Below are 24,011 nucleotides of genomic sequence, written 5' to 3'. Positions count from 1 at the left end.
CAGGGGTCTCCTCCATTCAGAGAATTCTTTGGGGACTTAGGAGTTTGAAGCAATTCTAGAAGTTTGTTTTTGCATGTGTAGTATGGTTATAACTACATTATCTTTTCCACTTTATAGTGTAAAGTCTTTGATCCTTAAATAGATTCTGAATTAGATGTTTGAGAACATTGAGAGTGAAAAGATTGAATGGTTTTTGGAAGAACAGGCTTTCTATATTGGCCTGGAATGGAACCAGCTTCATAGAATGTGGCTTAACGGTAGTCCTCGCTTAAACATTCTACAATATGTCCTGAATTTCTGCCTGAGAACATGGATAAAATAAGGGAGGGGGAGAAAGCTAAAAATTCACATACTGTATAGTAAGAAATATATAAGAGGCCATTGGCCTTAGGCTTCTGGTTTCTGACTGCTTAATACTTTGCACAGTGTGAAAAACAGCAGATTGATGGGGTCAAAATGTTCAGTGGTCTTGGTTGATAGTTCCCCTTATGCTGAACCGATTCTGCTCTTCAGTACTGGTTCTCTGCCCTTTGAATGAAATAGCTAGTTTTACTGTATGTTTCTCGCAATCAATAACATGGAAATAAAGTGGAATTTATTGAAGCTCCAAGGGGAACTTGTTGACTTCTTTCAAATTAGAAAATTAGTCACTGTACTAGTGGAATTAGAAGTTAGACTGACTCAAATTATTAACATCTTTATTACTACACTAGACAAGACGCATATTAATAGAGTTTATAGAGCAGATTAAATTGTCCAAGGAAGCAAACATCAGGGAGAACTGAGAGTGTCCATTGCCTTATGAGGAATTTCCTGGGATGGGAACCTGCAAGTTATTTCCTATTAATGCTTTAAAATCTAGAAGGAAAATAATTTCAGGCTACACAGATATTCAGTAATTTTATGACATTCAAAACCAAAATAAAGGTACCATTTTTAAATGCAGTGTAATTATGGGGAAGGCTTAATGAAAACCTTATTAATTTACACATTATTTGCTATCACTAAAAGTATCCTTCCCAGGAATTCAGTGTTGCTGTTGAGGCAGTAGTTTTTGTAGCTTCTCAGCTACTACTTGGAAGACAGGGTACAGGAATAATAATATTAGACTGGTATTTCTTTAAAACACAGACATTTGATTAATCGAGTACCCAGTATAGATGATTGGTTTTGGTATTAATTAAAAATGAATATTATTTCTTAGAGGCAAAATCTTGACCCACTCCTGCTTTTGTGTCCAGTAATCCTTTTTTTCTTATTTTATATTTACTGCTTAATCCAGACATGATACATCATACTGCTAGTAGCAGTCTGTTTAAAAGAAAGTCACATTTTTGTTTTATGAAATAAACTGTTCATTAACATTCATGAAAACACAAAGTGAAGCAAGCACTCTAGACATTTAGATTAGGTGTACTGATTGATAGTTTATTTAATCAAGTCTGTGGTTCTATTAAAGGACAGTTCAGTATGTCCCATCATATCAAAATCTGGTAAAATAATGACTGCCATTAATGAAGTGCTTTTTATATTTCAGGTAGGGTTACATGCTTGATGTGCATTATCTCGTTTAGTTATCATAACAGTACCCCTCTGTGAGTAGATAGTGTTAAAATCCCCCTTTTACAGCTGAGAGATTAGTTAAGAGCCTCATGTCTCATGCTCAGTAGGTCACGGTGAAGTCACAGCACTCTTGCAGTTGGTTGTCCTCTAGTTCTATGTGTAGTTTCTTAATTCCTAGAATTTGGTAAATAATGGATGAAGCTGTGGAATGGAAAACAATGTAAATATTTACTGAATAAGTGAATGCACTAATATAATTAATTGTAAAGTTCTAGACATTTGTGTGTGACCCTTGCATTTTCTGAAGTTTGCAAATGAATGTCCTGGCATAGGATTGTTAAATGCACATGGAAAAGAGCAGAAGATGTGGTGTGGTTAGAGGAGAGCAAGGATGTGAAATCTGCAGGTTGTTGGGGATGGGGGTTAGCGGAAAGTAAAAGTGATAGGAGGCCTGAGACAGGGATGTAATTTCACAGTAGCCACCCCTAAGCCTAGAGACCTGGAAGTGCAGAAGACCCCCGTTGTAGCCACATCTAGTGAGGTCCTTGCCCCAGGGTTAGAGAGCCAGGAGAGCAGATTTGCCTGTCTTTTTTGTCTTTCCTCCCAGGACCTTGGGGTCAGACACTGATGATGAAAGGCATCCTCCCTGCCAGCTGTCAGCGGTCTGCTTTCTTGAAGTAGTCCAGCTTTTGTCTATAGAACAATGAAGGGAAAATAGCAAACCTTAAACTTTCCTCGGCGAACGTCCGCTGCCGATTCTTCTCCTCCTCGTTGCCTCCCGCCTTGCCTTCGCGGTTCTTCTCCTCTGGCCTAACGTAATCAGTGGGATCAAAATCAAACTGTGTGCCCTAACAAGGCAAAACCGATGCCCTTCAAGAGCAGCGGTTACATTTTTAAATTTGAATGTGCGCTTTAAACGGCACAGCATTAAAATGTTTCACCAAAGATGTGATCATTACAATAACGTATTTAGGTTATGAAATATTTCAGAGCTAAGTGCTTGTTACATAATTGGCCATAGTTCTTATTCTTTATCCTTGGAACAAAAATGATCCTTCCAGTATTCTGAATTTTAGACATGGCTTGCATCAAACCGTCTGTCTTTGTTCTTCCGAAGTTTTGTGAGGGAGCGAAAACAATCCAACGATTTTATTGTCCTTGGTTCCTGTAGTCCTGCGCAGGAGAGGTCTTCATTTCAGCCGCTGGCCCCGCGGGGAGAGGGGTGCATTCACGCCGTGTCCGTGTGCTTTGGCCGAGGCATCTGGAGTCGTGAGGCCGAATGGGGCGGCCTTCGAGGTCGGAGCCTGCTCGAGAAGGGGCATAGACATGCAGGCGGGTGCCCTGCGGTGGCGCTAGGCCTCAGACAGGCTGTAGGTGATCTCAAATTCGGCTGAAGGATGTAGCCGATCCAGTCGTGGAGGTGTAGGAACTAAAGTGTACTCGTGAGGTAGGCCCCAGGGAGGAGGTCATGATGTCTGGTGACGGATTAGCTGTGGGAAGGATGGGACGGGACAAGAGGAGAAAGAGCCTTGTTTCCAGTGCAGGCGGCAGGGAGGATGGAGCCCCACCTGCACTGGAGACTTTGGGGAGAGGAACAAGTGTGAGACGGGAGATGAATCCGCTGTGTACACACTAAGTTTGAGATGCTTTGTAGACAGCCCTGGGGAGAATGATGTCCGGTTGGCTTCAAGTAGCTGAAAACATTATTTTAAACAAATCCAGACTCAGGAAGTTGCTATTTTTTATTCCCTTGTCCTTAGTGGGAGGACTTCCATCAGGCCTCGCGTCCATCGCCTCGGTTGAACAGTGGCCGCTGCTTCAGGAGGCCTCAGCTTCAGACAGGACCAAGTGCTGCATCTGCTGCCTGTCGTCAGGAAAACAAAAGCTTCCCTTGCAGCCTCTCAGGCTGGGGTGGCTGGGAGCTCCTGCCCGGCCCCTTTCTGGTTAGAGCTTATCAGCTAGACTGTTTGACGTGGCTCCCCGTGGCTCCCCTGTGGTTCCTCCGTGGCTCCCCCCCCCCCACCCGGCTGCCCCGAGGCTGCCTCTAGCCACGAGAAAGGCTGAGAAGGTGGAAGTTTAGGTGGACCTGTTGTTGCTTTGAACAGAATTGCTGGTACCTCAGCAGAGAGGCTGAAGGCAACTAAATAGTTTTAATGTGAATAAAGAGCTAATTAAATAGTGACCCGACAAAGAAACCTACTATTGCTTCTTTCACTTCAAAATTTAAAAGACAACTGAATTTTCAGACACTCAGGTGCTGCTGCATTACAGCTTTTGGGATGCAGGCCTGTTAAAAATAATTTGGGCCTTAGATTTCATCAAAGTTGTAGGGGAGGAGACTGAGGAGTGTGGGTGGTGAGATTCAAGGAACCGGTAGGCTTTGTAGAGATATTTGGGAAAAAGAATTGGCCAAGTTTAATGATTATCCAGCTGACAGAGGAGATGAGAGGGAAGAGTCAGGGATGACTTCTAGGCGTTTGATTTGGGTGATGAAGATTAAGCCAAAAGCAGAAATGGCTGTGGTGCTTCTGTGCCTTCCAGGACTTTTTGCTAAACTTCCAAAAGAGGAGGAGTATGCTTTTTAAAATTCCATGTTTTCTTATGGGTACTGATACATCATCTAAAAAAATGTAACCTCCCATCCGATGAAGTTACTGATTTCTGTGTGTGTCTGTTTTTAAACACCTGGATCGACATGGTGTTTCAGGAGCTAGTTGTGTGAGATACTGGAGGTCCACCGTATGTGAGCGCCGGGGAGGGATGGGTGGCAGAACAGTAGTATTTATTGGTTGGTGGACTCACTCCGTCTTCTGGCGGGTGCCGGATGGTGGTGGCTGGACTGACTTCCCTCCCCGTGGCAGTAAGAGAGGGCGGACCTAGAGCTCAAGGGGTTCACCGCCGCCTTCCGCCTTCCGCCCAGGACGTGGTCCTGGAGACCCGGATCGAGGGTCCCCGCAGGGAGCCCGCTTCTCCCTCAGCCTGGGTCTCTGCCTCTCTCTCTGTGTCTCTCATGAATAAATAAATAAAATCTTAAAAAAAAAATCTGTGTCGTTGCAATAAAGGAAACTTTTTGGAAACAGAGAAGCTTTGAAAACAGACTGCGGAGGCCTGGAGGAGGAGCATGGTTGGGACTCTAGCCCCGCATGCGATGGCCGCTTACTAGAGCTCTTTCTAGAGGCTTCCTGAGGTTGGTCTCGGCCTGGGAGCTGCTCTGGGCGTTAACTAGTGTGTGAAACACACACAACAATACTAGGCAGCTTGTCACTAGATTCAAATGCTCCTAAGGGTGCGAGCGGTGCAGAGTTTCATATTTTGTTGTTTCTGGTAAGAATATCGAACCTCTGGGCCTCAATTTCCTTTTGAACTAGACGTCTTGGCTTTAGCTTCATTAGCCTTCATGTCATCGCAAGAGATTTTCTGTGCTATTTGTAAGATACTTTGTCGTATGTTAGTTTGGTTTTCTGTCCGTGTTGCCCTACTTCTCACTTCAGTTCGGTCAAACCTAGTCATTACCTAAAGGAGGTGAATTGGTCTCATGGAAGCTCTAAGGCCCAACCAAGACAGGACCCGTGACATCCTAGAGGCAGAGTAGGGATGAGGACCCAGCTGTTCGTGAGGAAGGGGTTCACAGACCATTTCTCCTTCTGTAGGTAAGTAACCGTCGTTCGGTTTCTGGCTGTTTCACCTAAAACACAGAAGTGGCGTGTCCAGCAGGATTCCCGGCCGGCAGGGGCGTGAGGCCGAGTGGCCCCTGATGCGTGGACTGCGTCGGGCCTGGGCGTCCGTACAGAGGGAAGGGGTGGCATGTTCTTAGAAGCGAGCCCGCCCCTCGACGGCTGGGTCCCCGGGAAGCTGCGCCCAGGAAACTCATAAACTGACGTTGGTCCCTCTGTGGAGCTTGGAGTCTTTAAGCCAAGGTGGCTTCCACAGCCTGTGGTGAATCCCTGCCCCGCGTGGCCGAGCAGTGACGCGGTGGTGGCAGGCAGAGGGGCGGGGGCAGGAGCTCCTGGACGGCCTGGTGGGCCCACGCGCCTGCCCGCCGCGCTACCCATAGCCTTCCCCCCTGCGGGATCCCTGGAGAGCCCTCCAGCTCTGGGTAAACTCCGTGGCCTTAGGATTTGTGAGCTCGTCTAATCCAGGCTGAGTCATCAGAGTTCTTTTTATCTGATTGATGAGCCCTGACTTGAGATCAAGAGGCCAGTGAATAGTCAACACACAACCGATTTTGATCCTTTTTGTAGGAAAGATAGATATTTTCCTGTTAGTGTTCTTGAAACAATTTCTGGCTTATATTCCTTCTTAAGAAGAAGAGGTTAAGATTTTGTTGCCCTTCCCCCTTCTCTGCGGATCATCACCACCCCCTTCTCATTCAATACTCCTTGCAATCCGGAATTACGTTTTAGGTATGGCAGTAGGCATGGTTACAGAGATAATTTTTTCCAGGAATTTATAGTGGAAGATATTGAAACAAATTCAGCTAATCTTTATAGTTCTGGCTTTGTGCATTTATTCATAAACTAGTCTCACTGTCTATTTCTGTTTTATTCAAGAATATTAAACAAGTCGGGGTGGGGGGAGACCAATGGTTCTTAAGCATTTGAGGAAGTCTTGGTCTGTATCCACACTGATGTTGTTATTTTTACCTAGGTCAGTATTTTAAGGTAATGATGGCAGGTAAATATATGCAGTTACCTTGCACAATGTAAGCATTTGCTGGATGTTTAAAAATTGAGCCTGTATCTAAACTGTAGTAGAACTTAAGTGACCAGACATTCCATTTTACTGGCATTTTTTCTGTATTTGTTTTTTGGGGGTTTTCTGTTTGTGTATCCTGTGTCTTCAAAAAGTTCAAAGCTTTTCAATGTTACTGTGCAAGAATGCTTGTATGAAAAATAGTTGACTAAACAGACTCTGGGCAATAGTTATAAAATTAACATTTATGATGATGTCCATAATACTGTCGTGCTAAATATTTATTTTTTAAACTTTATAGTTTAAAATTGTTGTTTCAAGTAATCTCTGCCCTACATGGGGCTCAGATCCATGATCCCGAGATCAGGAGTCTCATGGTCTACTGACTGAGCCAGCCAGGTGCCCCTGTCATGCTAAATGTTTAGATAAACCTGTCATTTATCATGCCTAATATTTATCCTAGAATTACAGCTTCATAATACATACAGGAGGTGTAGGCAAGAACAGATAGTTTAGAGAAAAAATTAGAAACGCAAATTGAATTGTGTTGAAAAATTGAAACACAAATGACCTCTTTGGTAAATGCGGATTTTCCAGTAATGGCTTCCAAAAACCATGGACATGACCGTAAGGCAGGCTCATCTTCATACGTGACTGCTGCGTACAGAACATAGAACATCCGGTAGCTCTTGCACGTCTTGCAGCTCTCGTTTGATGTACAAACTGGTTCTGACCATCCTTAATTCCTGCAACCTGGAAGCACCGCCGCCTCCTCATAGAAGACTCCTGAGCCCCTCATCCTACATGGACTTTTTCTTTCCTCCGAGCTTATCACCTTCTGTGTAACACGTAGTGTCCATTGTGCCGGAAGTGACTCTGCCCGGGTGCAAAGATCATTATTTAGTGATACATTTTACTAAGTTTTGTTCCAGTGTTATTAGGAAAGGGTTAACTTTAAAAATTAACAAAGTGTAGTCGAAAGGTTAATAAAACTTTTCTTCCCCTTTCGTCCCCAGGTCTGTTGTCTGTGTAGCAGGACAACTCTTAGAGTCAGTAGGAACAACGGCGACAGTCACAGTCCTGCCATCAGACTTGGCTGAGAGATAAAGCAGAGGCTTTAAATTATGTTGCTTCCTAATCTCCTGAAGGAGAATCGGCTTTTTGGTTTCTGTTTTCTTGATTAACTGAAGCCTCACTAATGGAGACAGTTTATTTCTAGAATGTAGGTCCTTTGTTGTCGATGGAATCTTTGGTTGCTTCGGTATTAGAGAACGGGAAAAGACAAGAGAATCGACATTTTGTTTTACTTGTTTTTTTCCCATATTTACCTGTTAATTATGACTTAGAGTTGTTAAAACATGTAAAAAAAGTCTTTTGCTGTACGCTTTAGTTCACATTATAGAAGTGATTTTTGGTGTCTGTCATTCAACTGTGATAGAAAGCTAAAATACAAGCTCATTTTCTCTTAATTTAAAATATTCATAATAACTCTCATTTCTTCTCACCCACGACTTGCTGAACATTAGGTTTGGCAAAACTTACGGCCAACGTGTTTTCTTGCTTCCATTTGCTCTGGTGAAGAGGGTTCATTTCCAGGTCTAGTCTGTGACTCTGTGCCTTCATTGTTCTGTCTCTTTGTTATTTGTTTTTTTTTTTTTTTTAATACTTCCCATTGCTATTTTTATAATCTCATGGTAAGTCATAAACAGTTTTTTTTCTTTACTTAGAACCTAATTCTTAAAATCTTTTAATACTGTACTATTCTTAATCCTCTGTGTCCTTTTAAACTGTATATATATATTTATAATTATCACTATTTATAAGTATAATTCTAATTATACTAATTACTTTATTATATTAATAAAGATGTGAAAGCATCTTTAGGGACTTTTATAGGGTTGGTGCTGTCTTGTTTTTAAATCATAGTTTCTGGTCGGTGGTGGTGTTTTTTTACAATGAACTGGCGTCTGTGTCCATACCTACCAGGCTATCGAATCCACTATCTCTGCAGAGTATGGTGTTATATGATAGCCTCCTTTTACAGATGAGGACATGCTTGTGGTTGTACGAATCTAATGTGAAAGAACTGAACTTTTAAACCGTGTTGTTCTTTCCATTCTACTCCACTGTCCTTTCAATGTCTGAAGATCACAGTGAACTACTGAAATTTTAATACTTTTAAAAATATTGACACCATACACAACGACTTCATTGTTCTGTATGGTGTCACATAAGACAATATTTGGGGACACCTGGGTGGCTCAACGGTTGAGCATCTGCCTTGGGCCCAGGTCATGACCCCGGGGTCCCAGGATCGAGTCCTGCATCGGGCTCCCTGCATGGAGCCTGCTTCGCCTTCCGCCTGTGTCTCTGCCTCTCTGTCTCCCTCATGAATAAAGAAATAAAATCTAAAAAAAAAAAAAAAAAAGTATTTGAATGCCTTAGGAAATTTGTTTCCCATAGAATGGTTATATAGTTTTAGCAAAGAATGTTTGAATGATGTTTTTCTTAGTTTGATTTTTTTTTTCTTTTTTAATATATCATTAGCTCATCTAAACTTAATTAATGCTCCATCCTGGCTTGGTAGAATTTTGGGTGTTTTGGGGAATTATTTCAGTAGGTAACACAGTGCTTTGCTTGCTGCCCTGTTTGTGTGTGTGTGTGTGTATGTATAAATAGTTTCATTGGAAAAAGTAATACATACCCTTCATGTATTGTCTGTGGCCGCTTTGCATTATAATACCGGAGTTGAGTAGTTGTGACAGAGACCACGTGGCTTGCAGTACCTAGAAGCTGCTGGCCCAGTGTGTGGCCTATCGCCCCGCTGTGAGGGCTAAAGATGAGGCACTTGCAGGATTCACACAGTTGCTGTCGAGGCAGGGGGAGGAGAGGGGTGCTCTGTATTGAAGTAAATAAATGGAATTACTTAAGAAAGGGGATCTTCTTTCCTTTCCTGACCAAGGAGAGAGAGAGAATGAGAACACACGTATGTCTGTCTGTGTGTCCCTGTCCTTACCCTGTATTTGCGTGCCCTCAGTGGTTCACGTGGACGGCACAGCTTATATTTGCTTGTTTAAAGGTTTCATTTTAAATTTGGTGAAAAAGTTAAATGGAAACCGATTTGGCAAGCTAACGTCAGATAAGAATTTTGACATTTTTTAGAATTACAAATATATCACTTATTTTATCCTATGTTTAGAATGAATTATGTTAAAAGACAGGATAGCCCTGATTTCTTAAAGGACAGTATTTCTGACAGGTTTTTGATAGAAACATGGTAGTTACATGATGATTTTGATTTACTGAAGTCAAAGCATTTATTGGTACTGCCTGGATTGAATAAGAACTCAAAGCAACCAGTCCGTAAGTTTCGGTTTTTCATGTGAAAATCTGTAAAGAAATATTCAGTAGAAACTCACAGGAGTGACTTTTTCCTCCTTCAGCAGGATATAGAAATATAACACTTTAAAATTCTGAACCTAATTTAATTTAATGTACATACATTTTTTTCCTCCGTGTTCAAAAGACTTCAGAATGACTTTTTTTTTTTTTTTTTGAGAAGAAGGGGGGAGGGGAAGACAGAGAGGGAGAGAGCATCTCAAGCAGGCTCCAGGGCCAGCAGGAGCCCGGGGGGGGGGGGGGGGGGGGGTAGATTCCCAGGTCCTGAGATCATGACTTGAGCCAAAATCAAGAGTCAGACACTTAACTGAGCCACCCAGGCAACTCAGAATGACAATCTTCATTTAAATAATACTCTGCTGGCATGTTCTTCATTTTTAGAAACGTGACATCCAGGCCACCCCTGTTGGCCAAGCCGTTTCTCTGGTATGGGACTGTGTCATTTCCCAGGAGAAGGGCTCCTTTTACTCACATATATTGTTTTAAAATGATTGCCTGTGAATCTTATGCCAGGCACTGTTTAGCACTTTATAAAAATTAAGTTATTTAACTCTTAAAACAGTGTATTTTCCATACGTCAAAACAGAGGCACCAGGAGTTAAAGTCCTGTGTCTTTGATGGGCTAGCTCAGCCACTTTCGGAGCCTTGGGGTCCAGTGCAGTCGGTGTGGTTCCAGGGTACAGGTTCCTTCCCCTGTACCATAGCATCCCCCCTCCCCCCCCCCCCCCCCATTTTGTCTTCCTGGAGTCTGAGTGGCACAGAGGAGCCACAGAGGCTGCTGGCGGCAGCTGATACGCTGGAATGCCGAGTTGGAAGGACTTAACAGGGCGCAGGTGCGACCCTTTATGATGTGCGACTGCAGTGACTTCCTTGCTGAGTGGTAGATCCGGGCTTTGTTCGAACATTTCAGTTGATTCGTGTGACACTTTTCCATCATATTGAGCAGGAAAAAAGCACCTTTCTATAACATGTACCTACTACGTACAATTTGTCACATGTAGTAGAGTCTGACTTGGGAGACTCTTTATCCACATGTAGGTAGCAGCTTTGCTCCTTTCGTGCTTTTTAATGATCCCTCCTCTGTTTGTAGTCTTTTTCTGGGTCTCTTTCTGAGATGTCCTCACTACTGTCCGTCCTTTTCCAAATCATTTTTGGATGGTTGAGAGAGGTTGAGTTTATTTTTTTGTTTCTTACCATTAACCTTAAAATCAAATTAATAAGACTTTTAATTTACTTGATACAGTACAGTTCCCACTCTAGTTCTGAGAACTAGTCACTTTGCAATGCTAATATTTGAAAGAAATGATCCCTTCATGCCCTCCCCAATAGATTATTTATTGGAATCTGAGTAGTAAAACTCCCCATCCTGCCCTTTCCGGTGATTTTTAACACCCACTAGAATTACCTGGGGGAGCTTTTCATGCAACTGATGTGCAGATTCTACTCTAGACCAATTAAATCTGAGTGAGGGACCCACTGTGTCACAATCAGGTTAGAATCTGGAGTCTGGAAAGGTATTTCTGTAGGACAGTTAATCAAAGACCCAACATCCCTAGCAGAACTGTTTCATTTCTGCTGGGAATATATTGTTCAGCAGAATGATTTCTGTGTTATACTAATTAGCTGTTCAAATTCTTAGTGTCTTGATCAAATATTCAACCCTTGGGAAGAGTGAGAAACCTAATACAATGTAGGAATTATATCAGCTTTTTCTTCTGACTTGTTAAGTGCTAAGGTACCTACCTGCCTATGTGGTCATAGGCCGATTTGGTGTAGGCAAAGTTTGATTTTTCCTTGCATCCTGTTATTTCTTCGGTCCCGATGCTATTCCCATTGCCTTCTGTCACCCACCCCTCTGCTTGTTTCTTTCTCCCAAACTACTTAAAAAGTAAAAAGATGAGCTATTATCAGCTTTGTGTTAAGAAGAAAACAGTGTCAGATCTATCATTTCTAAGGCATCACAGGTTCTAAGTTGCACCATTAATTTAGTATGTTTTTTTTTTGAAAAAGGAAATTATACTTTGTTGATACCACTTTTGTCTTTAAAGCAACTGACAATAGTGTATATTGATCCATATGTTTTTATATCACCTTTCTAGTATCACAACTCAAGTTTGAGTCTAAGCCTTTCACATCTTCAGATTCTCAACATTTTGAAAGTTAGTGAACTGGAAACTTTTGATGGGTAGATGTAGTGCCTAAAAAATAAATTTGACTTTCAGTAACACTTGAAACTGCCCAAACCAAACTTTGATTTTAAAAGCTCTGTGGCTTACATAAGAGAATTTGTATTTTTTATTGTCTTTAATTGCATCGCTTAGTCTCTGACAGGCAAATTTCAGGGTACTTGATAGCTTATTTGTCTTATTTTTAGACAATTTTTTTTTTGGTATAAATTTAATACAGAATTCAGCCGCACATAATGCTACCAATGAAACTAACTCAACTGAAGTAAGGAGGAGGAGGAGGATTAGACACCAGTGCGTGTTTAAATTGTTTTTGATGTGGTTTTATGGTATTGAATGTATCTGATTTTTAGGAAATTGGGATCATAATATACAGCTTTTGAATCCATTTATCCTGAGTTACCTAAATAATAAAGGGAAGTGGAAAATTATAGCCATTGATGGCGGAGCTGTTTGAGCTGCTTTTCAATCTGATCTCAGAGTTGGTCTCCTTAGGATACTTCCTCTGTTAAGCTCTTTCCCCCTTTCCGCGAGCTGCATCATCTGCATTCCTAGAATATTATCTGTGTATGTGATTGGGTGGGAAGCAAAATGGGGAGAGGAGAGTACAGACATCTAGATGCTAATTTAGGCCTTGATGAATGCTTGGTATGTTATTAGAAATTGCCATGTGGAAGAAGACAGCTAATAAAGTCTTTTGTGAAACGGATCAATGGAATTGAGATGATTCAGTCAAAACTCTTTTGTTTTACAAATATTTTTCTTCTTTTATTGTTCCACTTGCAAGTAATCACTATTTGTTGTGTTTTCACTCATGTGCTAAGCACTTTAATTTGCTCTTTATCTGTGACTTTTCTTTTGCCAAGAAGTTCATTTAATATCTTTCTGAGCTGATTAATTATGTTGGGATCATTACATTTTTCTCTTAATTCTTGGGATGATTTTCCCCAATTCTTTAAATTTAAATTCATTTGCAATTTCTATTTTTTAAGGATACCAGGTACAATTTCTTGGATTTGTTTCTGGCAGCTAGGATCTAGATTAGGTTATGTTGCTACTTTAAGATTATAAATCCATTTTTGTTTTGCTTGCACCTTTCCCTAGGGAAAGAACCCACAATCCATTAGCTTTTCAAGAAATCTATAAATCAAGTAAATTTACTTCTAGAGACTGCAGGTTAGTAATTTTGAATTTTAAAGGATTTTTGCATCTTAAAAAATAAATTCTCCTAATTATGTGTAGGTGGTAGATTTTAGAAGATGTCTGCTGAGTTAGCAGTGTCTATTTCTATGCTGAAATCCTATTCTAAAATTAATACTTCATCTACTTCAGGTAAAATGTTCTGAAATATAGATTGTAAAAGCAAAGCTTTTTATTTGGATACAAAACCAAAGCCCGCAAACCTTGATTGCATCACAAAAAGTAATGCAGATGGGTTTAGTTGATGTAGTAGTATACAAAGTGGGTGATCCTTTCACACTAATTTTATAATATAATTGATCACATGCTCTTGAGTTTTCTTTTAATGTCAAAATATCAGTCTTTATTTGCCACTTCCTGGAAGTGGTACTAAAAATACTGGTTTATAGCTAGGCTCTCCTAAACATTTTTAAAATGAAAATCCACCGTTAAGTTCACCCTTACCAGTTTGATTTATTTATGCTGTAATAGTCTCTTGTGTTTTATTTTCAAATATGTACGTACCTATTCCCGCATTATATTATGAATATTACAATACTTATGGATCTTAAGAACTGTGTACATTCTGTGCACTATTCTTCGTTCTCTTAGTTCTCCTGTGGACGAGCAAGGTGAACAAACAAGTCCCTGGTCTCTGGAAGTCTGGTAGGGGAGACATGATAAGAGAATAAGGCACTACAGGAGGAGGAATAAAGGAGGCTCATTTCGTCTCAAGGGCAGAAGCTCATTTGGGCTGAACCTTGAAAGAGATGGGATAGGTTTGTGGCCAGAACGATAGTAGGAGGAAATTCCTGGTTGATGATGGGGTATGTCATGGCAGCCAGCGTGTGCAGAGAACAGGGGGACTGGTGACAGGCCATGGCAAGAGTGGGAGATGTTTGGCAAGTGAGATTGTAAAGGCAAGTGTAAAGGATACACATTTTGATTCTTTAGGACAACTTGAATTACTTTAGTACAAGTAGTTTTAATATACGTTCTATGAGATTATCTTAAATACACTTTAGATTTCTGTAATTCTTTTGTAGAATATATAATTCTATCTTTTAAAATTCAGATAATTCATTTTATAAGCTGAAGAGTTGTGTGGTATGCTTTATAAACACACTCCACAATGGCCAGGGTATGGCTAAAGGAGTTGCTTAGGAAAGCAGCTAATGTAGAATCCAAAATATGGCCCAGCATTTATTTATTTATTAAATATATATATATATTTATTTATAATTATATTTTACAATATTATATATGTGTATATTAGAAACTCCTCCATTTAGGAGTTCCTGGGTGGCCCAGTTGGTTAAGCGTCGTCCGACTCTTGGTTTTGGCTCAGGTCATGGTCGCAGGGTGGTGAGATGGAGCCCCACGTCGAGCTCCTGCTCAGTGGGGAGTCTGCTTGCGATTCTCTTCCACGTCCCCTCTCCCCACTCATGCTCACAGGCAGGCTCGTGCGCGCTCTCGCTCTCTCTCTCTCTCTCTCTCTCTCTTTCTCTGGAATAAAGAAATAAAATTTTTTGAAAGGAATGCCTCAGTTTTTCAGATTATATTGTATGTGCAAATGACATACCTGTTGACATGCTATTTTCCACCGATTTATTCACCCTTTGATTCCTAGGATCAGATATTTTTTTAACTACTTAAATGTTTATTAAATTACTATTACGACCCTTTCCCTTAAGGAGGTATAATCTAAAAAGAAAAGCCAAACGAATCAATGAAGAAAACAAAACTAGAGAAAGGCTAACCAGAGAAAACTGAGATTAGAAACCTCTAGGAGTGTGATGAAAGAAAGATTCGGTAATCACAGAAAAGTAAGAGAAGAGAACCAAGCAGGGGAGGAACAAGAAAGACCAGCCACTGCGATGATCTAATTTAGAATCTTCCAAAGGCAGTAAGATTTGTGTGAGTTTCTGTGTTGAGGTTTGTGTGTACATCCTGGTAGTTGAAAACAAGTATCCATTGGGGTACAGAGCTCTTAGTCTGTTTAGGATCATTTTATATTTTTAAAAATTAAATGTTACTGATATTTAACATAGGGGTTCAAATTTGCACCCTTATTCAGCCCTGATATCAGGAAGTTGTGTCTCAGGGGCACATAAAGGGATTTGGAGGAGTGGGAGCTCCACAAAGTAGTAGGAGCACTCCAAGTCCTTTGCTCCGTTTCTGGCAACTGCCATGTGTCTGAGCTTAGTTTTATAAGTTTACTTGTGTTTGATTATGTAGATTTATGGCTTATATGATCTAGTTTCAAGCAGACCCCACAAAACAGACTAATAATTTAAAGATTCCTACAAAAAAAAAAAAACCCTGAATATAAGAATATAAATAAGAATAGGAAACAAGATAATGGTAGAGTGGATGGATACTCAAGTTAGTAAAATGAGGTTTTCACCTGCCACAATCGAATCATTTTAGAAGATGGTTAAGAATATGAGATTATCAAGAAGCGTACTTGACATAAAGGCACACATCTTTGTTTTTTACTTGTGTTTTCTGTGTTGCAAAATGTATGTAATTCAGGAGCACATGCTAATCATTCATAAATAAATAGAATGGATGCGTGTGCCAGAACTTGTCTCTGATACACGGGCCCTCCGCCGATTTTTGGATAACAAGTGGCCCTGGATAGCTTATAGCTCAGAGATTCATGAAATCTGTATGCTAGAACAATCGATGTCTGTGACAGATGGCCCGGAGGTAAGCAGAGCCTGGCGGCGCCCTGGTTGTTGTTCGGCCTCCGTCGTGATGTCCCCGGAGCGGGTCTGCAGTAGGTACGAGAAGGGCTGTGCGCTGCGGTGTCCCGGCGCCCCGCGGCCGGTCGGCTCGGCGGGCGCCCTGCTCCCTGAGCGCCGCTGTGGTTCTCAGGCCTTGGGCTCCCGTCCCGGAGGAGGAGCCGATGCCCGGGGGCCCTGCGGCGGTGCTCGGTGCTCGGTGCTCGGTGCTCCGGCGGGGCCTGGCCCTGAGCCGGCCGTGAGCGTGCGACGGGAGCGCAGCCCCGCGATTCCGCCTGTGCTTAGCGCTCGCTCTCGGGTCTGCTCCCTGAATTCACTGGATCGGGGTAGCAGGTGAAGCCCCGCTGCCCCTTCTCGGGGCCACGGCCGCCATGGCCCCCACGGCCACCTCGGCCCCCACGACCGCCTCGGCCCCCTCGGCCCCCACGGCCGCCACGGCCCCCATGACCGCCTCGGCCCCCTCGGCCCCCACGACCGCCTCGGCCCCCACGGCCACCTCAGCCCCTTCGGCCCCCTCGGCTACCATGGCCACCTCAGCCACCACGGCCCCCACGACCGCCTCGGCCGCCACGGCCCCCTCGGCCCCCTCGGCCCCCACGGGTCCCGGGGTCGGCCTGGGACTCAGGCTTGGGACGGCGGGCGAGGCCTGTGCACCGGAGCTCGGGGCCTCGGTGGCGGCTCCTGGCTGCCGGGCCGTGAGCTCCCGCGGTCCCTGCGGGCAGCGAGCCCGGCCCCGGGCCCCGTGGCGCCGGCGTGGCGCTGGCAGTGCGCGTCGTGCCCCCGCCGCCGGCCCGGTAAGGCCCGGGGACCGGGTGAGCAGCGGCGGCGGGTCGGCTCGGCCCGGAAGCTGCCCGTGAGCTCGGGCGAGGCCGCTTGCTGGAGGGCGCACTGAATAGCTTACTTTCCTTTTCCTCAGCGTCAGCAGCTGTGACCGGCGGCCCGGACCCCAGCCGCGTCCCCACCTCAATGCCCGGCCAATGGTAAGCTGCCCACCCGAACGGCGCTCGTCTCCGGTCGCTTTCTCGTCTTGCTGTGAGCACCTGGGAAGGACTTGTAGTTTCTCCCGGTTTGGCGAAATGCGTCTGTGCGCCCAGAGTAGGGAGAGTGTTTTACAGCATGTGCCGTGTAAGGTCCCGAAGGTAATTTTTGACTGTTTAGTTAGAAAAGGAAAAGGGGGCCCCTTCCCTTGGAGACCCCGTCACCCGCGGCTTAGGCCCCGGCCCGCCGCCCCGGGGCTCGACCCCAGGCTTGAACCAGCCGGCTCCGGTTTGCGACTAGAACCTTCTTGTTAGACTCAGGCTGTAGCATCAGTAGCAGCTCTTGTGCTTGTCAGTCATCTCACCAAAACAGCCTTTTTGCATATCGTATTTATCTTAACGTTTATAGCTAATGGGCAGTTAAATGGCTAAAATTCTGCTTTCAGCGAAGGAACGATTTTCAGGAGAACCGTTGTCACTCTTGGAACGCCCACCTTAGCCACCTTCCCCCGTGGAGTAAGAGTCCGTGCGGGAGCTGAGGCCGCCCTTCCCTCTGCAGGTGCCCTGGGTGACTTTGGCAAGGACTCCTGTAAAATTAGATGACAGAATCGGACTCCGTTTCTCAGGTTTATTCTCCCGTAGCCTAAGCGAGCTCACTGCCGTTGACTAAAATCACCATGATTCTCCCACACAAAAAGTAATTCCTTACCTAATGCTCTTGGTATGTATTGTCGAGTTCAATAAATAAATAGTAGACAAATGAATTTTTACTTTTTGGGTTTTTTACAAGTAGTTGCTTAACAACAATTTATTTCAAAGTATTTTCTACAGTGCATTATTAGATTTTTAAGTTATCTTTACTTAATCACATTTTTGTTTTCCACATTAAATCAGGTAGCTGTAGAAACCGATGAAGGCTCACATAACTTGGTGGGAAATCAGTCTGAAACTAAAGCTACTAAAAACTAACTAGAACCAGGATAAGTGGGTGAGATGAGTTCTCTCTGAACATATTCCTAGGAAATGATTCATTTTGGAGATGGACTTTTCAGTATGTTGGTAAGAAGGTTTCCTCTCCCCTTTCCCGTTCTTTCTCAGCAGTTAATGGAAAATGTTAAGGAAATTAAGAATTTTTGGTGCGGCCCTAGCCAGCAGGCAGGATGCCGAGGCTCTTCATTAACTTAGGAGCCCTCGCTGGCCTCTTCAGGGCGCTTGGGCGACTCTAACCGTTGCTGAATCTGCTGTTTCCTCTGGAGCGTTACCGTTTCTTATGCAAGAAGCAGCTCTGCTGGTAAATCAGCTCCATCCTTGGGGTTACCTGCTCCCGGCTCTGTGTTTAAAGTTCACATTTGAAACCTGTTGGTTCTCTTGACGGTTGGAGCCTTAACTGTTGGTGGCAGGTCACCCATGAGAATCCATGGTGCAGGCCAGTGGGTACCTGAGGTGCAGGTGCAGCGCAGCTGGCTCCCTCCCGGAGGTGCTTATCTTCAAGTAAATTTTTCAGGGTCCCCCTCGCAGAGACTACACATTGTGTTGTTTTTGGAACAGCTCATAGACTACCGGTATTTCATGTCAGATGATTTCCAACACATTTGCCAGTTTTGTTGACAAGTCCTGAAATCATTTTTATGTCATGATCGCAGAGATTTATGTTCATATATGTTAGTTCTAAATAAGTGTCAGTGTTAGAGATGAAGAAGGCCAAGAATATAGCAGCTGAGGACACCACAGCCATTTGTACACATTTGCCTGATGTGCTAGTACATTTGTAGGTGTTGGTTCACAGTGGGAGTTTTCTCATGAACCTGACAAATGCCCAGTTTTTAGTTAAACCTGTGCTATGTAGTATCTTGTGTTTTTTCCCCTGAAAATGCCATAAAGGAATGCTTTGTGGGAATGTATACCTAGCCCTGGGGAATGTCCCTACTCTCAACTTTGTGATATAAATAAGGATGAGGGATTTGTAATAGTCTTTTTTTACTTACTCTTTACTTGCCTAGATACAAGTTATTTTAACTCCAATTGCACCTTACGTCATTATGATTTACAGCTACTTTCCTAAATAAATGTTGTGTACTGTTTTCTGTAAATACCTCATGGTATTCATAAAACGCATTGGCCAACAAATGTATGTTATTATTTGAGCTTTTTATGTTGTGCACGTTTTCAAACATACACTGAAGAAGACAGACTAGCATCATGAACTCTGACCCAGCTCTGTCCCAGCTGCAGTAGCCACCAATTTTGTTTCATTTTTAACCACCTGGTTCTCCTGTTTCCCTCCACCCTTTCCCCCCAGTTATTTTAGAGCTAGTACATGTAGCATATGATTTCATTCATGATCTATGTAAGTATGTGTGTCTATGCAAGATACAGACTATTTAAAAATATATATACCACAATACCATTATCACACTTTAAAATTGGCATTTTTTAATTTAAAAAGCGATTTAAATATAGTTCTGAAGAATTATAGTAAAAACCATAAAATGTGTTACCTTAAACATTTTTAGATGTACACTTTTTCATCTTATAAAACTAATACCCTTTGAACAAAAACCTCCATTTCCCCCTTTTAACAGCAACTGGCAACAACCAACCATTTTATTTTAGTTTTGGTTTTATGAGTTTGATTGTGTTAGCGACTTTACACAGTGTAAGTGGACTCCTACAGTCTTTGTCTTGTCACTGGCTTATTCGCGTAATGTCTTCTGGGTTCATCAGTTTTGTGACATGCAGCATGTGACACCATTTCTTTCTTTCTAAAGGTTGAGTATTCCATTATATGCATATACTGTATTTTCTTTATTGATTTGTCAGTGAAATTCCCGTTGCTTCCATCTTTGGCTGTTGTGAATAATGCTGCAGTGCACTTGCGTGTACAAATATTTCTTCAGAATTTTGCTTTCACTTCTTTTGGGTATAAACCCAGAAATGAGACTGCTGGATCATAGGGGAACCTGCACACAGTTTTCCAGAGTGGTTGCACTATTTTCCATTCCCACCAAAGTGCACAGGGGTTCTAATTTATCTTTCTCCACATTCTTTCCAATACTTTGTTATTTTCTGTGATGTTCTTTGTCCTTTTTTTTTTCTTTTTCTTGGGGGAGGGTAGTGAACATTTTAATGGATATGAGATTATGATGATAATTTCTTAACTAGCACTAAATAGTCATTTAGTTTAAGTTTTCCTCATTTGCTCATAAATAACGTTTCTGCAAAATCGAAACAAAATCCATACATTTGGTTGGTATGTACATCTTACTCTTCTACCTCTTTACTTACTTCGTTTTTTCCCAGTTAGTTTATTTGCCATGTGAGGTTTCCTCAGTCTGTTGTGTTAATTGCATCCCTACAGTAAAGAGCCTCTCTTTCTTGCAGATCAGTAGTTATATCTGAGAGCTTGATCTAATTCAGGTTTTTCCTACTTTATTTTTGGTGTGAGGGTAACAGAATATTTCATAAGGAGGTGCTTAAGTACTCCATGAAGAAGTACCCTTTTTAATTGTCTCTTGTTGTGATATTAGGTGACTGCTGCCCATTGCCTAGATCTCTTATTTCCATGAGAACATTCAAGATGTTGCTATCCCAAATATGTCAGGGCTTTATTTAGGATCTGTGGAGAGAAACTTCCCTCATAAGATACTTGGTTATTCTGATACTTGGTTACACAGTTTGCATAGGAAAGGCATACTGAATACTTGATTCACTCCTTTATTTACCAGTTTTCAAAGTTACTGGTTGTTTCCTAGAGTCTTGGAAAAGTAGACCAATGAGGATTTTTTTAAAGTGCCATTGAGCTTATGGATTTAAATATTTTATTTCATATGTTGACTACATTGCAGTTTTTATTCTTATTATGATGTTCAGATGGTCTTGGCCAAAGGAGCCTTTTTAAGTTGGCTTTTATAAAAACCTTTGTAAAATATATTTATAATATTATGTTTTATTAAGTATAAGTGTAATATGAATATATTAAAATAATATAGACTATATAAATGAAACCTGTAAGATAGAAATATGTAAATATATAAAATGCATATAGAACTATTATATGGTTTTTATCTTAATATATATTTATATATTTAAACCAGTACCACTAATATGGTTCCTAAAAACAGCTTTTTTGGCCTGTGTCCTGCCAGGGTTTACAGAGTATTATGTTCTATAGTACTTGAACTAAATCTGCTTCATTTTTCTGCCATCTTGTTATATATAGTCAGGTCCATTTGTTTCATTTAATTTTTAGTATTTAGAATTTGAATATTTTGGTTTAGTTTTGTTTTGATTATATATAAAACATTTATGCTACTTCGAAATAAGGTACCTTTGTATTTTCTTACTCCCCTTCTAGGTAATCAGTTTTATCTATATTGTTAATTTAAAAAATATATAAGAAAACTCATGCATGTATTTATATTGGAGATCATCTTTTTAAAAAATATTTTATGTATTTATTTGAAAGCGAGAAAGAGAAAGAAAGCAGGAATAGGGTGAAGGGCAGAAGGAGAAGCAGACTCTGCTGAGCCAGGAGTCTGATGTGGGGCTCGATCCCAGGACCCCGAGATCATGAGCTGAGCCGCCGGCAGACGCTTAACCAGCTGAGCCCCAGGAGCCCCTGGCGATCACCTTATAGCACTATATAGAGTCCGTCCTCATTCCTTTTGATGGCTGTCTGGTAGTCCAGTACATGGATGTATCATATCTGTTTGAAGAGTGGGAGTTTTAGGTATGATCATAAATAGGGATTTGTTTTTGTTTTTGTTTTTGTTTTAGGCAATTTGCCAAATTCCCTTAGGTTTTATGACATCTTATATTCCTTCCAGCAATGGATTAGGGTGCCTGTTTACTCATTGTAAACAGTGGATGGGCAGAACTTTTTGAGTATAAATACATAGGGGTGTGTGCATATTTTTAATCTGTTAGATCAGAAATGGTATCTCACTGTACTTCAAATTTGCATCTTTTTGTATGTTTTAGTATTGTTTATCTTTTTCTTTGAACTGTTTAAAAGATAGGTTTTCTTGAAAACAAGATTATCTATCAAATCTTTTGACCAGTCCTTCAGACCTCCTATTTTCTCTTGTTCTGATTCTGTAGTCATCACACAACTTCTTAAAAATCGTTTGGTTTAACAACAAGATTTTCCTACCCAGAAAAGAACCACACTGACCAGTTGTCTTAGATTTGATTTTCATGGAATCATACCCTTGAGACAACTCTATTTCACTTGAAAAGTGACCCCGGAGAGTTCCTGTAGGGGCGGGCCGGGCTGTCAGATAAAGAGGCCAGTACAGACAGAGGCCTTACAAAGTAGGTCCTTGTTGTGGGTGGTTGGGGCTCAGATGCTGCGGCTCCCTCTGGGAGACAGAATAGAACATGCCTCTGAGTCGTTCCGCTCCAGGGGCAAGGACGCTGGAGTAATTGGTCTCCCGGCTCCCTGTCCGCCCTGGTAGAGTCCTGCTCTGAGGTGCGGAGGGCACCGGCTCCTCAGCAGCTCCTCCCTCAGCGAGCCTGTGTTTGTGGAAAGAAGCTGCTTGGTTCCTCCGGAAGGTTGAGTGCTGAGGAAATGGGGACCTGGTGCTGTTGCACCTGTTGCACCAGTGACTGTTCCGGGCTGCAGTCACATTTCTCTGTGTTAGTAAATCATTCTTCTCATTCATAAACTGGTCAAGTGTGTTTGGTTAGCATCTATCCTCCCAGAACTTGATTGTCTTAAGAGAGCTGGTAAAAGTAAGTTATGGCTTGCTAGATTGAAGATAAGGCGCCGGAGTTGTGACCCTCCCAAGAAGGATCTCGCAAGAAGCAGCGTAGTGCATATTGAGGAGCCAGTGATCTGTTCCCTTTTAGTACCTACTTTTTGATTATCTCATCTCTAAACGAATTTGTTCCTTTCATTGCAGGAAAATTCATTGTCATTATTTATTACATCTTTCGCTGTCCTGTAATTTTGAAATGGTGTTACTAAATGGGAAGAATGAATGGCATTGCCATATAGATGGCATCGTGTGAAGTATTTATTTTCTTTTGGTTGAGAATTTATACCTCTGGAGAACTCATTTTCCAATCAGTAGTAAAATGGTTACATTGAAAAACTTAATCTTCACGGATACCCCCACCCCCACCCCAACCCGTAATGGATGAAGCTGCAAAAGGCTCAGTTTCTTTCAGAAGGACTTAGGCCTTTGTATATGTCTGAGCACTTGTCTCTTTGAAAATGTATGGTTTATCTTTTATTACAAACTTAAAAAGATAAACTCAGAAAAGCAGAGCATATATGCGTTGGAGTTATATTCAGTGGATACCCCATATCTTTACCATTGGAGGATGGTTATTGATGTGAGGCTTTTATAACTAAAATGGGACCTGAGAGATTGTGGTTATCTATCATCTGAAAGTCAAAGAAAGAAAGCTTGGATTCTTACATGGATGTAAGCCTTACATTAAATGTAATGGTAGAACTTGTTATGGTGGTTTGCTCTTGTTTGGAAATTTATCTTCATGCTTCACGTGATTCTGGTATCTGTTCCATAGGTTCTTAACATAGGCATCATGCAACCAGAAACAAAATCTAGCTCTCTTCCTATGTCAAGGAACCCAGAATAGAGTGAGAGCAAAAATTTAAAACCCACATCGAGGTAGAAGGATGGGTGGCGGATGGAATGAGGTTAAAAGCAAGAGTGTCCTATCCCTGATTGTTTTCTGACCTTACTTTTAAGTATCTCAACTTTTCAAGCTGTCCAGACTATGTTGAATTCAGTCTTCTAGATTCTAGCACATTCAGAGTTGGGCCACATGCTTTCATATTAGCAACCTAGCCATAACCCTTGAAACTGCAGGCCGTTGCAAGTTTCTTGTGTGTATTGAAGCCATTAGGAGTCTGTTTTTTTTCCATCCTTCCTTCCTTTCATCAATCCATGCATCTTTCTAGTGGATAGTGATACATTTTTTTCTTACTTAAGTTTTAAGTTTTTGCTCCCAAAAGAAATAAGCTTAGTAAAGTTTGGTATGTAGAAGACTAGAATTTCCGGTTTAAATAGGTGCTGCTTGTTCTCTTCTCCACATTTTGCCTTTTGAAAGCCAGTTACTTTCATAGCTTTTGATTGTTTTTCCCTGGTTCATTGGAACAGAGATCCTTCACGATGACTGTTTTCTCTCCTTCTCTGTAATTACTGGTTTCCTCCTATAAGGAGGATCTTTAAAAAAAAAAAAAAAAAAAAAAAAGACATTACAGTTCTTATGTCACTGTCTTATGTAAAGGACAGTCT

At 41.8% G+C, this 24,011-nt stretch overlaps 1 protein-coding gene and 1 long non-coding RNA gene across 14 annotated transcripts in view; one reads left to right on the top strand and one right to left on the bottom strand.

Annotated features, from left to right (window-relative positions):
• Positions 1-24,011, top strand: part of TBL1XR1 (TBL1X/Y related 1) — a 166,295-nt gene that overhangs the window by 66,442 nt on the left and 75,842 nt on the right. For 5 of the 12 annotated variants that reach the window (XM_072808135.1, XM_072808125.1, XM_072808127.1 and 2 more), the window contains exon 2: positions 16,683-16,746. The exons of 6 other annotated variants lie outside the window; for them this stretch is intronic. The gene's annotated coding sequence lies outside the window, so the exon portion shown is untranslated. Of the gene's footprint in view, positions 1-16,682; positions 16,747-16,775; positions 16,906-24,011 lie in introns of those variants that run through there. One more of the 12 variants, XM_072808132.1, reaches the window with a different exon arrangement.
• Positions 1,415-11,100, bottom strand: LOC140622332 (uncharacterized). 2 transcript variants are annotated; one of them, XR_012022098.1, is made up of 5 exons: positions 11,060-11,100; positions 10,640-10,855; positions 8,960-9,153; positions 2,287-2,373; positions 1,415-1,764 (listed from the first exon to the last, which is right to left on the bottom strand). It is a non-coding gene; the product is annotated as an uncharacterized lncRNA (long non-coding RNA). The 2 variants fall into 2 exon arrangements; XR_012022099.1 differs by lacking the exon at positions 10,640-10,855.

This window comes from Canis lupus, chromosome 31 (assembly GCF_048164855.1).
Source record: "Canis lupus baileyi chromosome 31, mCanLup2.hap1, whole genome shotgun sequence".
NCBI lineage: Eukaryota > Metazoa > Chordata > Mammalia > Carnivora > Canidae > Canis > Canis lupus.
This window is presented reverse-complemented; position numbering and strand designations above follow the sequence as displayed.